This window comes from Typopeltis vanoorti, chromosome 23 (assembly GCF_054136105.1).
Source record: "Typopeltis vanoorti isolate ZY-2024b chromosome 23, IOZ_Tvanoo_1.0, whole genome shotgun sequence".
Lineage (NCBI taxonomy): Eukaryota > Metazoa > Arthropoda > Arachnida > Uropygi > Thelyphonidae > Typopeltis > Typopeltis vanoorti.
The window spans coordinates 96026798-96040914 of NC_143571.1; the positions used below are offsets into that span (position 1 = coordinate 96026798).

At 39.5% G+C, this 14117-nt stretch overlaps 1 protein-coding gene and 1 non-coding gene across 5 annotated transcripts in view; both read right to left on the reverse strand.

The window, feature by feature from the left end:
* Nucleotides 1–14117, reverse strand: part of LOC150094086 (uncharacterized) — a 608624-nt gene that overhangs the window by 464154 nt on the left and 130353 nt on the right. The gene's annotated exons all lie outside the window — the stretch shown is intronic.
* LOC150094088 (U6atac minor spliceosomal RNA) lies at nucleotides 12216–12339 on the reverse strand. Its single transcript, XR_016550365.1, has one exon. It is a non-coding gene; the product is annotated as a U6atac minor spliceosomal RNA (small nuclear RNA).

Consider the following 14117-nt stretch of genomic DNA (forward strand, 5'->3'; position numbering starts at 1 on the left):
CCCCAATCAATGTCATCCTTCCATAATTATTCTTTTTTTTTTGCTGGCTACATATATCAAAAGAAATCCTTAGGATTCTTTTTGGCTTCATTAGCTAACTGCTGCTCATACCTCGCTTTTGCTACCCTTACCAACCAAGTCACCTGCCTTGCCTGTTCTTTGTAATCCTCATGGAATTGGTTATTACCACTTCTCTTATGCTGCCTCCATAATGCTCTTTTCTCTGCATCACATGCTTAATCTCTTTATTCATCCATTTCACACCTACTCTTTTGACTCTTGGAATATATTTGGACTTTTCTTCTACTAGATAATTCTCGAATATCCTCCAAGCTGCATTGAATTCTTTTCCAGCTAAATCCTCATTCCATGCTACACCTGCAAGCTGTCTCCTGAGCTCTTCATAATCACCAGCCTTGTAGTTCCACATATACCCTTTTCTCACAGAGGTCCTCACATTGGTAATCACATAGGTAATCACTTCATGGTCACTCTCACCAGCTGGAGGGTGATTTGACACCTCATTTATAATTACATCCTCTGATAAGATGATGAAATCCAAGACCCTCAATCCTCGCATGCACTCTGTTACATACTGTTTGAGGTAGTTGTCCCTCAAAAACTCAAGAAACTCATTTTCTTTACTTCCAGTTGCTATCTCATCATTCCAGTCTATATTGCCATAATTAAAATCACCCATAATGATCATCCTTTTCTTATTTGCTTGGCTAATTTGATTATATACATTTCATAGTCACTATCATTCACATTACCAGGTCTATAACAACATCTAACCAAGTATTTCATTCTATTCACCTCTATCTCGCATCATACTGCCTCAAAACCACTGGCACTATTTCCCTGTTGCAGCTCTACCTTTGTATGGACATAACTCTTCCTCTATCATCAATAGCACTTCCCCTCCCTTTCTACCCTCACGAAGCACATCATACTCTTCCATCTCTATCCCTGTCAGGATGTCATCCTCATCTAACCATATCTCACTTATTCCCACAATTTTTGGGTAAACAGACTCAATTAACAAAACCATTTCATCTGCTGTGTTTCATACACTTCTAGCATTTGTATACAAACACAACAGCTCATTCTTGGATCTACAACTAGTTCCACTGATTATACCACTCATTCAATGTGATTTCTCCATGCTCGACTAGAGCCATTTACCTTTCTGCTTATTTATTTAAGAACCCTCTTCAAGTCCAACTGCTTCCTCTTGATCCCAGGTCATTCCTTTCCACACATGTATTCACATCCTCTTTCAGCATCCACCTTTCTCATGCTGTGTTCCCTGTCCACCCTGAGCCTCCCTGTTTCCCTGTCCATCTTGCACACCCATTCTCTATACTCATACCGCTCACTTCCTCATTCATAACCACCTCTTCAATCTCTCCTGTCTTACTCAGCTGCTCTTCCACATTGCTTCCCACTTGATCAGCTTCATTCTCTGTACTCACTTCTCGACCTTCCAACAGCAGTCTCTCCAAGCAACTCACACCAAAACCACTCAAATACACTCCATCACTCTTATATAGTTCACTTCGTCCTTCACACTCATTCCACACATCAACAAATTGTACTCCTTTCTCCTCACACATTTCAGCTAACATATCATTCATAATCCTTGCTACATATCCACAACCCAAACCTGAACAAAAAACGATTGCCTTAAACTTTTCTAAATTTTTGGAAGTTATACTGACTAGTACTCACTATTCATGTGTTCCTTAATATAAAACTAATTTTTGGTTTATATTTAAAAATAATTTATTAACTAAATTATTTTACTGTAACTTATTTTGGATATCTATTAATGCAGATGGAGTTATTCTCCTGCAGAGGATACTGCACATAAGATCACGAGGTTTCGTTGAATTGTTATTCTCTTTTTGTGTTTTCCTATAATTGTATTGAAAATGGCTATGAAACTTGCCAAAAATTTTACAAATAATTATTATTATTATTATTATCTGAGACCTCCAGAGAGTCAAGGACTCAGCGAGGGATTGGAAATAATGAAGATGAACTACAAAAATCATTATGGAGTCTAAATAATCTGATAAAAACATATGGTATGGAAATATCAACCGACAAAACAAAAGTCATAGCCTTCAAAGGTGCTAATCCAATAAGAAGCAAAATAGTAATAAACAACAAAATACATTCAAATATTTAGGTTGCACAATGTCATATGAAAATGAAGCTGATATAGAACCAAAGATATCAAACTTTTTAAAAGTAACAGGCATTATAAATAAAATTTTTAAACCCAATTATGTACAAAAACACACACACGAATAAGAATCTACAATAAGTAGCTAAGCCAACCTTACTTTATGGCAGTGAACAATATGGGCAATAAAAAAAGCAGATGAAAGAAGAATTGAATCATCTGAAATGAAATTTCTGTGCAGAACTAAAGGAGTCACAATAATGGACAAAATGAAAAGCAGCGAAATCAGAAAAAAAACTTAGAATTACAACCTCCCTAAATGAAACAGTGATTTGCTATAGAGAAAAATGGTACTCGATGCAGAGGAAGACCCTTAAAAAGATGGAATTGAGTCCGGAACAGGCCACTTGGCCTATAAGCCTGGAAAGGAAGAAGAAGAAGATTATTATCTGAGACCTCCAGAGAGTCAAGGATGCAGCGAGGGAGGCTGTAAATTACCCAACCCAGCTATCATACCTTCCTTTGAATTCATTTACACTAGATGCACTCACTACCCGTAAGGGCAAATAATTCCACTCACTCACTGCTCTCTGGGAGAAAAACCTAGCTCTTATCCCTTTCTTGACTGAGAACAACCTTAACTTCCATGGCTGCCCCTCCGTGTTCTCTCCCCGCCTTCCATATAATGAAAAATTTCATCATTTGAAATGCTATAACACCCATTCAAAAGTTTATAGACTTCGATCATATCACCCCTCTTTCTCCTGTTAACCAGAATCTGTAATCCACATACTCACAATTTGTCCTCATAATCTAAATCCTATAATCTGGATATAATCTTTGTAATTCTTCTTTGCACCCTTTCCACAGCTTCTTTATCCCCTTGGAACCTGAGAGACCAAATCTGTGCACAGTAATCCACGTGTGGTCTTATCAAAGCCTTATAAAGAGGCAAAATTACTTCCTTATCCTTACATGTCAAGGTTCGCTTCAACATAGCAATTATCCTCTGAGTTGTATTTTCAACTTCTGCTATGTGACCTTTGAACTTTAAATTCTTATCCATCAATACACCAAGATCGCTTGCCTCTTCAGTTTCTTGTAGCATAACCCCGCTAATATAATATGCCGCTGGAACTCTAATCATGCCAAAGTACATAACTTTACACTTACTAACATTAAACTAACAGCCATTTTCATTTGCCAAGATTTCCAGTCTATTCAAATCATTTTATGATTTGAATAGACTGGAATTGCTGAATATCAGTAGTATCCCTGATTGCCCTGCCTATCTTCGCATCATCAGCAAACAATTGGAAATCTGATGATAGACCCTGCTTGATGTCATTAATGTATAGATTGTGCAATAATGGCCCAAGGACTGAACAATGAGGTACACTACTGGTTACCTTAAATCTGGCAGATTCACACCCACTGTATACCACTTTTTGATATCTGTCTCTCAACCATCCCCTAATCCAAGTCAATAGATTATATTTAAATCCCATATTCTCCAGTTTACACAACAGTCTATCATGTGGTATCCTATCAAATACCTTAGAAAAATCCAGCATTATCATAGTGTAACCATTCCCTTTATCCAACTCAGCCGTAACATTGTTATAAAATATGAGTAAATTGCTAAAACATGATCTTCCTTTAGTAAACCGATGATGTTCCTTACAGAGTATAGAATGCTTGTCTACCCATCTCTGTATGCGAGTTCTTACCAACTTCTCGAAAATCTTTGCTACCACACCAGAAATACTAATAGATCGGTAGTTAGACGCATCAGTTTTTGCACCACCCTTGTGCAATGGAACTCATACATTCCTTCCATTCCTGTGGTATCATTCCTGAGCTGAGACTCAAGTTATACAAATGTGTGAAAGGCCTAGCCAATTCAGCTGAACATTCCTTTAACAAAAGGACAGATATTCCATCTGTCCCTATTGACAAACTCTTATCCAGGTTATGCAAGAGCTCTTCAACCTCATTTTCATGAACCTCTAACTCTTCATCCAACGTAGCAGTAGCTTCATACACCATACTACATACACCTGATAATATATATCTTAGCAAAGTGAGCACTTATTAACTGAACAATCACCTTAGCTTCCGACACTCTCGTACCATCTGCATTCAATAAAGTTATTCTTCCACATTAATTCTTTCTTTTGCTTGCGGCATAACGATAAAATTCTTTTGGATTGCCTTTATCTTGCATGGCCAATTTCTTTTCATACTCCGTTTTAGCTTTTCTCACAATACTCGTTACTTTTCTGGCCTGAGCTTTATATATTTCATAACTCCTCTCACTCTTATTCTCACGATATTCTTTCCACATCATCTTCTTCTTGTGGATCTCTAACTTAATAAGGCTGCACATCCATTTCACTCCCAACCTATTTATTCTTCGAACACTAGGGATGCATTCAGATACCCTCATTCAAGCACTTTTTCAAAGATTCCCATGCATTGCTGACGTTTTTTTTTCATTCAGTAACTGATACCATGGGACCAAAGATAGTATTCTTCTAAGTTGGTCATAATTTCCAGCTTTGTAATTCAGCATATAGCCTGATCTAATCAGAGCTTCAATACAAGTAGATACTTCCCAAGAAAGAACATCATGATCACTGTCACCAATTGGTGGTAAAATAGCCATATTCCTCACAGAGATCCCTTCTGATGCTATGAGCAAATCCAACACTCTTTGACCTCAAGTTCCTTCTCTTCTCTTCTACCCAATCAATGTTTGGAAAAGTAAAGTCACCCATAATGATCATTCACTTGGTACCCATAAAACTAAATTGGCAATGCATTTCTTTGTCCCCTGCAACTGAGCTGCCAAGCCTATAGCAACACCCCACCATATATTTCATTCTGTTAACCTCCACTTCACACCAAATAGACTCAAACTCATCGCTACATGGGACATTGTTACCATAATTGTTTTCTTGTATTGCTACCCTAACTGGACTTAAGTCATCTGATATCATTAGTAGCACTCCTCCTCCTCTCCTATGTCTTCTGTCATTCCTACAAATAGTATATCCGTTGCACTTGATCCCACTTACCATATCTGAATCTGATAGCCAGGTTTTACTAATGCCAACAATCTTAGGCCACATCGTATTCAATAAAGCAAGAAACCCAACCCCTTTGTTTCTAATGCTCCTGGCATTTGTGTATAGACATAATAAATTATGACCTAGCCAATTCTTATAATTAGATATGCAATGTATTTGGTCTTGTTCTAGAATTTTCTCTTTTTTCCCCACCAGACATACTTAAAAGGTCTGAACCCAAAGCATATTTTTCCACTCCTTTGCCACATACATAACCATGTTCAGAGGCATTATCAGATTTGTATACCATTACCTTCCGTACATTCCCCCCCCCCCCTCCCAAAGGTATCGGTCGTTTAGGTTGTATTTCAGGAGCCTTGGTTATAGCCATTTCATATAACTGTACACTATGTTAAACAATTTGATCAAATCAGTATGAACCAAAAATCTGGGAGGTGGGGGGGGTATTATTTTAGTAAAGAATCTATACTAGATTTCATCAAGTTACACTCCACAATTAAAGACATGGAAAACAAAACTGGACATATAATGTACAGTACAATAGATAATATTTATGTTCAATTTTGCTGTTAAGAATATAGGTAACAGGGTCAAAGCTATATAATTGAGAGGAGACCTGCACATAGCCTTACAAGGAATGCGGAGAACAGACCGGAGCTTCTGACCTAATGTCCAATCCTCGCCTTCTTGTAGTGCACCCCGTTAGGTATCTACCTGGATACTGAATGGACAAGGATGAGCTGGCAATTTGGAATTTAGTCGGCCGAATTGTATTCTTATTGGCTTAAACCAAAATTTCAGAATTTCATGCCGGCTCAGGCATCGCCCAGTTAAACAGGGCAAACAGTGAAGAGTCAGCTACTGGAACAAATCCTAAAACTCAACATCACCAGAGTTGAAGATCGGTACTATCAACATAAGAAGCCTGAATGACAAAGAAATAGAGCTAGCTGAAGAATTCGATAACTACCAGATCGACATAATAGGAGTGACAGAAACAAAAACTGGTAAGATCTTTCAGAGCAATAAATACAAAATGTCATATTCAGGCAATGACAATCAAGGAAAAGAAGAAGTAGCCATAGTATTCAACACTAAATAAGAGGCTAATCTTCTTGAATGGCAGGCAGTCTCAAGCAGAGTGATGTGGGCAAATATGAGAATGGGGAACTGGACAATGAGACTTATTTGTGCCTATGGTCCCACAAAAGGTTCTGCTAAGGTAGAAGTGGAGGAATTTTTTGAGGCTTTAGAGAAAGCAACTGACACAATCAAAAAGGAAAAGTTGGTCCTGGTTGGGGATCTAAATAGCAAAGCAGGAAATGATTGTCAGACATACAAAAATATTTAAAGAGGCAATGAAAGAAAAGAAGAAAGCATATTAAAAGTTCCTGGCAAATAAGTCAGCTTGTGCTCTTAGAGAATACAGAGACAAATGTAAGAAAGCTAAACACTGTGTAAAACTGGCTAAACAAAAGTCATGGGAGGCCTTTTGCAAGAACATAGAAAATAAACATCAAGAAGGTGGCAAGATATTCTGGAATTGTTGAAGAAGCTCAGAAATGGAGGAAAGAGCACTGTCAAAGGAATTAGAGATGATAAAGGTGACATGAAAAGAGGAGAAAAAGATATACTTGAAGTATGGAGTAATTACTTTGAAAAACTGCTAAATGAAACAAGCAGTCATGACAGCACAGTGGTAAAAAAACACTGACCAGGCATGCAGGCAGGAATACATATCCATACTTGAAGTAGAAAAAGCCATCAAAAGCCTGAAATGTGGAAAGGCAGCAGGAGTAGATGATATTCGACCAGAAATGCTCAAGTATGGACATTTAAAAGTCTTACAGTGGCTGCACTGCATAGTTCAGAAGGCCTGGACAGAGGGATGAATTGCAGATGATTGGAGTAGAGCTCTCATAATATATAGTAGAGCTCTCATAATATATAAAAAAGGAAATAAAACTGAATGTGAGAATTACAGAGACATTTCATTACTGAGTATTCCTGGTAAAATATATGCAAGTATACTTGAGAAATGGTTGAGAAGGATTGTGGAAGAGAAGCTTGGTAAAGAACAAGCTGGATTCAGGCCAAATAGAGGCTGTCAGGATCAGATTTTCACTTTACAACAGAAAGTTGAGAAATCATGGGAATATAACAAAGATCTGTATTTAGGTTTTGTCGATCTGGAAAAGGCATATGACAAGGTGTGAAGAAAGAAGCTAATCCAAACACTACAGTTATATGGTATTCCTTCCTTTCTGTTTGATGGCACAGCACCTCCCCCCCCCCTTTTTTTTGCGGAAGCGTACAGCACCATCTGAGTCCCCCCCCCAAAAAAAAAAATTTAATCCGAGCTCCAGAACCGGCATAGGCTGACGAGTCAGGCCTATGGCTGGGTCAGTATTCTTGGCTATAATCTGTGTGTTCAGAAGACCGGTTTGCCTGCTTGCGAGATGAAAAACCCAGAAAAAACTGGTGGGAAAAAATCCTGCTATCCATACCCAAGAGCGGCTAACTTGGCTATGGGTGAGGAAGATCCTTAAGTTCCTCACGTCGTCGACGGGAATTGAACCTAGGACACTCCTTCCCCAGGCATATGGTTGCAAAGCGCAAAGCCACTAGGCTAACCGTGCGGACTATATGGTATTAATGGACATTATATCAAGCAATACTTAGTCTTTATTTGAGTTGTAAGTCAACAGTTAGAATTGAAGGAAGTACAGGAAGATGGTTTAATGTTAAATCTGGTGTGAGACAAGGATGTACATTATTCCCTCTCTTATTCATTATATATATATATGGATCACATTATGAAGGATAGTGGTATTATTATTATTATTATTCAGGCATCCATGGAGTCAAGAGACTCCGTGGGAGGTCCTTCCTAAGAACATAAAGTCTGTCAAGACTGATCGAGGGGAGGTTCCCCCAACAGAAACACAAAGTCTATCATACCACTCCTTAAACTCATTGACCGTTCTTGCTCTCACCACTCTATCAGGCAATGCATTCGACGGCTCAACCACCCTCCATGCAAAGAAACCACTCCTCACACTCTTGCTCACAGTTTCCTTTCGTAACTTACAGGGATGGCCTGTCATCACTCCTTCCAGCTGTTCAACCAAGTGAAAGAACTCCCCAGTGTCAACCCTCTAAACACCTCTCAACAGTTTAAAAGTTTCAATCATATCACCTCTCCTTCTTCTATCCACCAAACTCTGCAGTCCACATTCCCTCAGCCGATTCTCATAACTATCCTTGTACAGTCCTGAGACCATCTTTGTATCTTTTCCACAGTTAATTTATCCCCTTCAAATCCTGGGGACCAAATCTGAGAACAATAATCCAAGTGTGGTCTGATTAGAGACTTCTACAACCCTCTTATCTCTGCAGGTCAGTGTCCTTCTCATAATTGCAGCAATCCTCTGTGTTACCTTCACCACCTTTGCAATATGTCCCCTAAACTTAAGGTTTCTATCAATCATCAACCCCAGATCTCTTGTCTCCCCAACTTCCTCCAGTATAACTCCTCCCATAGAGTATGCAGCATCCCGCCGATGTTTCCCAAACCTCAAGATCTTACATTTTGCTGCATTAAACTGACACCCCCATTCATTTGCCCATCTATCTAGCTTATTCAAATCCTCTTGCAGGGCTACCACATCTGCACTATTACTAATAATCTTTCCCAGCTTCGCATCATCCGCAAACAACTGAATGTCCCCTTGCAATCCACTGGCAATGTCATTGATATAAAGGTTAAACAATATACGTCCTAGTACTGAGCCCTGTGGGACCCCACTTGTAACCTTCTGTCTCCTTGAAACTGCTCCACCATACACACCTCTCTGATACTTATCAGACAGCCAATCCTGAATCCAGTTGACTAACCCGACATCTAAACTCATGTGCTGCAACTTAAATATCAGCTTATCATGTGGCACCCTATCAAATGCTTTTGCTAAGTCTAAGAAAATTGCAGTATATGCCTTTCCCTCATCTAATGTTCTTGTAACTTTATTATAAAAGGCTAGCATATTGCTAAAACAAGAGCGCCCTTTCACAAATCCATGTTGACTCTCACAGATAACATTACCCTCATCTGCCCAGTGCTGTATACCGTCCCTCACTACTTTCTCCAAGATCTTAACAACTACTGATGACACACAGACTAGTCTATAATTAGACACTTCCAGTCTGTCCACCCTTATGCAATGGCACTATCTTACCTGCCTTTCATTCCCTGGGCACCTTTGCCGAAGCCAGACTTTCATTGAAAAGCCAGGTTAAAGGCACTGTCAGTTCCCTAGCACATTCTCTCAAAACTCGTGGTTAAATACCATCCAGTCCCAAAGCTTTATTGACATCCAGAGTTCTCAGTACCTGAAACACACTCTCCACCTGTACCTCTAAACCTTGAACCTGCCCTATCCCTCTAGCATTAAGACTGACTCCTCCAGGATGAAATACTCCAATAAAGTGGTCATTGAACAATTCCACTATGTCCTCTGCATCAGTCATTCTATTCTCATTTTTATCCCACAATATCATTCTTCCATAGTCATTTCTCCTCCTACTGGCCACATAGCTAAAAAATTCCCTAGGATTTTCTTTGGATCTTAGAGCCAATCTCCTCTCATATTCCAGTTTCGCTTTCCTTACCACACTAGTCACTCTTCTGGCCTGTGTCTTATAATCTTCACGCATCCTCTAACACCAGTCTCCTTATATCTTTTGCATAGCCTCTTTTTCACATGCAATTTCTGTTTAATATTGTTTGTCATCCACTTTACTCCAAATTGTGTCCTCTTCTTCACTCGTGGTATACAACTTACCATTGCTGCTAACAAATATTCTTTCACAATTTCCCATGCACTAACGATATCCCGGTCTTCCAATTCCTCCCTCCATGAAACTTTCCGAAGTTGACGTCTAAGACTATTATAATCACCTGCATTATAATTCCACATAAGTTCCCGTCTCTTTGATACTCCTGCATGTCTATTCATTTTCCAAGTCAAAACCATTTGGTCACTCTCTCCAACTGGTGGGAGAGATGTCATCTCAGTTATTATCAACTCTTCTGATACTATAATCAAATCTAAAACTCTTGAACCTCTTGTTCCCTCTGTTACATGTTGCCTAAGACATTTGTCCCTCAAGAATTCTAGAAATTCCATTCCACTATTGCTACATGCATCTTCCTCTCTCCAATTTATACTACTGTAGTTAAAATCTCCCATAACAATCATTCTTCTTGCACTTGCCAAACTTAGCTGTCTAAACATCTCCTGGTCCCCATCCTTCGTGCTCCTGGGTCTGTAGCAACACCCCACTAAATATCCTGTCTTGCGTACCTCTACCTCACACCATATGCTCTCAAAATCATGAGTGATGACCTATGAAGTGAGAGCTTATGATGAGTGACGACCTATGTCCTCTTAGAGGACATAGGTCGTCACTCATCATAAGCAGTACCCCACCACCACCACGCTTTCCCCTCCTATCCTGCCGAAAAATGCTGTACCCAGTGACTTCTATTTCTGTTATTATATCCTCTTCTGTCAACCACGTCTCAGTGATCCCAATCATTTTTGGCCAGGCTGATGCTATCTGCACCACCACTTCCTTTCCCTTATTCCGGATACTCCTGGCATTAGTATAAAGCATATAAATGCCATTGTTTCTATACCCATCATTGTCCCTTCTAGACTCCACTGGGCTCAGTGTTAGCTGACATCGTCTCCATTCTCCCAAGTATCCATTCCCACAACAGGCCACCCCTGCTATCATCCTCCCAGGGACACACTGACTCGTTCAGAACAGCAATCTCTCCAGATGCCTACGTCCTTCCTCATTCAAATGTAAACGGTCTCTCCCATGCAATTCCTCTCTTTCCTCAAACGCACTCCAAGCATCCACATATACCAGTCCTCTCTTGTCACTTATTCTTGCTATTAAGCCATTCAATATCACCGCTCTTCTGCTCAGCTCATCATTATCATACCTAGGCAATACACACACTATTTTTCCTCTCTCTGTCTTCTCCGTACAGTCTCAAGCAAAAACCTCATATCTCTCGCTGCCCGACTTACATTACAACTCAAGTCATTCATTCCTATGATCACAATCTCATCCACCCTTTCACCTCTCTTAATTGCCATAGCCACCCTTTCTATTGTTCCTCCTGGCAAACACTCCTCACGCATCCTATCTTGAACACCACAGATCATTGAGTCGCCATACATTATACCTCTTACCATTCCCTCTCTCCTATTGTTTCCATTCTCTCCTCTTCTAGCACTTCCATATCCCTCTCTCATTCTGTCTTTCCTACTGTTTCCATCCTCTCGTCTTCTAGCATTCCCATAGCTCTCTCTCTCTCATTCCATCTCTCTTACCGTTTCCATTCTCTCCTCTTCTAGCACTTCCATATCTCTCTCTCATTCCGTCTCTCCTACTGTTTCCATTCTCTCCTCTTCTAGCACCCCCATACCTCTCACTCATACTCCCTAAATTCTCTCTCTCTCCTACTCTGATTCTCCTTGCATTTATCTCTTCCATTCTCCTAATCTTATCTTTCATACTTCTGCTCTCATTCACAAGACATTCCACCTCCTCTTCAAACTCATCTATCTCCCTTTGCAGATCAGTCACTCTTAATCTAAATTCACTCTCCCAAACAAAACCATCTCCTAAACTTTCACAGTCACTCACACCTTCCACACTATCAACTATTATTTTCTCATTCATATATATCTTTTTTTCATTCTTTCCTATCACACTACTTGTCTTCCTACATTCATTCCCCGTTCCTGGAGCAACAAAGTCGGATATCGATATTTCTAATGCACTTATTTCCTCCAACTGCCTGCATTTTGCGCATATACGCTCTCCGCTCTCTTTCACAAGCCACATATCTAATTTTAAAAAATTGGTTAAGTGCCGCGAAGTAAGCGGCAAGGTGCCTTAACCTTACATGTATTAGGCCCAGAGGCCGGTCCGTCCTTATCAAGGGGAGTGCTAACCTTCTCTTCTTTCATACAACACTAAAAAAAACACGAGTTTCCGGGAGAAAAAACCCATTTGTCCGTGCCAGAGATCGACTAACTCGGGAACCAGTCAAAAAAGGGCTCAGAAAAATTTCCTCTAGTTGCCGACTAGACTCGAAACCAAGTCTTCTTTCGTGCGGCCAAGCGCCGTGGTGTACAAACACCATATCCACTGAGCTACACATGCTCTCAAAGTGGTATTAAACCTGATATCAAAATTGGAGATGTTAATCTCAGCTCTTTTCTTTATGCAGATGATGTTATACTTCTAAACAATCTGCGACAAGTCTGCAAGATTCCCGGACTAAATTGAATAACTGTTGTAATAGATATGGTATGAAGGTCAGCATTAAAAAGACAAGGACAATGAAAATAGGCAGAAACAATGAAAATATCAACTGCATTGTGAATGGAGAACTTATAGAACAAGTAAAACATTTCAACTACTTAGGGATGATTTTTAGTGAAGATGGTAAGTTAAATAGGGAAATAGACAACAATTTCAAGCAGTATACAAGACAGTGTTTAAATCAATTTTAACTTATGGATCTGAGAGCTGGGTTAGAAGTAAAACACTTGACCAAAGACTAGAGACCACAGATATGAGAGTCCCAAGAAAGATTAGTGGCATGAACAGATGGCATCAATGGCAGTATTATATTAAAACTGAGGATATTTGGAAAGAACTTGATATTGTCAGCATCCAGGAATGCATTAGGAGAGCTAATCTCAGGTGGTATTGTCACTTAAGCAGAATTGGAAAGGAAAGATTAGCAAAACAAGTGTTCTCTGCCAGGATGTCAGAAAAAAGACCCAGAGGAGGACAAAGATATAGGTGGATTGATACAGCAAAAAGTGCCTTAGAAGACAGAAATATAAAACCTGATAATATTGGAATCTTGACATTTAACAGACTGATTTGGAGGAAAGTTGCAGAAAGGAAGTTAGTAATGATGTAAATTTTTCATGTACTATCATATGGAAGCATGTAATGGAAAATACTAGGGGTCAGAGAGTGTTTGACCTAGTAATTGCATTGAGAATTTGGCTGTAACAAATATGACCACGTTGCCACCAATTGGTGAGAGTGATCATAGGGTCTTGACTTGGGAGGTGGCTAAAGGTGTGGAATTTACAATTAAGACAGGGTACATGTGGAATTATCGGGCTGGTAAGTATGACAAGCTTAGGAGTTTGATTGGTTCAGTGCCATGGCATGTACAACTGCAGGGGCTAGAAGTTGATAGTGCATGGGAGGCGGTTAAGAAGTGTTTGCATGAAGGAATGGCTGACTGTATACCTAGAGTCTGAATAATAAATCAAGTAGGGGCTAAATTGATGAATAACACCATTAAGCTTGAGCTGCAAAAAAAGAAACAACTATGGAGGGAATTTAAGGAGAAAGGTGAACGGCAGGCACATGAACGGTATAAAGCGCAGGCCAGAAGTGTAACGAGTATGGTAAGAAAAGCAAAAAAAGGAATTATGAAAGAACATTGGCCATGCAGGCTAAAGAGAATCCCAAACAGTTTTTTAGATATGTTGCAAGTAAGAGAAAAAATGTATATGGCAGAATGATTTTAAAGAATGCCGATGGTAGGGAGGTAACTGAATCAGTTGATATAGCTGAATTACTGAGCGAGCACTTCGCAAGAATATATCATCCAGGTGATGACATTGCAGAAATGAATGAACCAATAGATTATATGGGAATTGTGGTGAATGAAGTGGAGGTGAATAGTCTATTACAAAACCTCAATGCCAATACATCTGTGG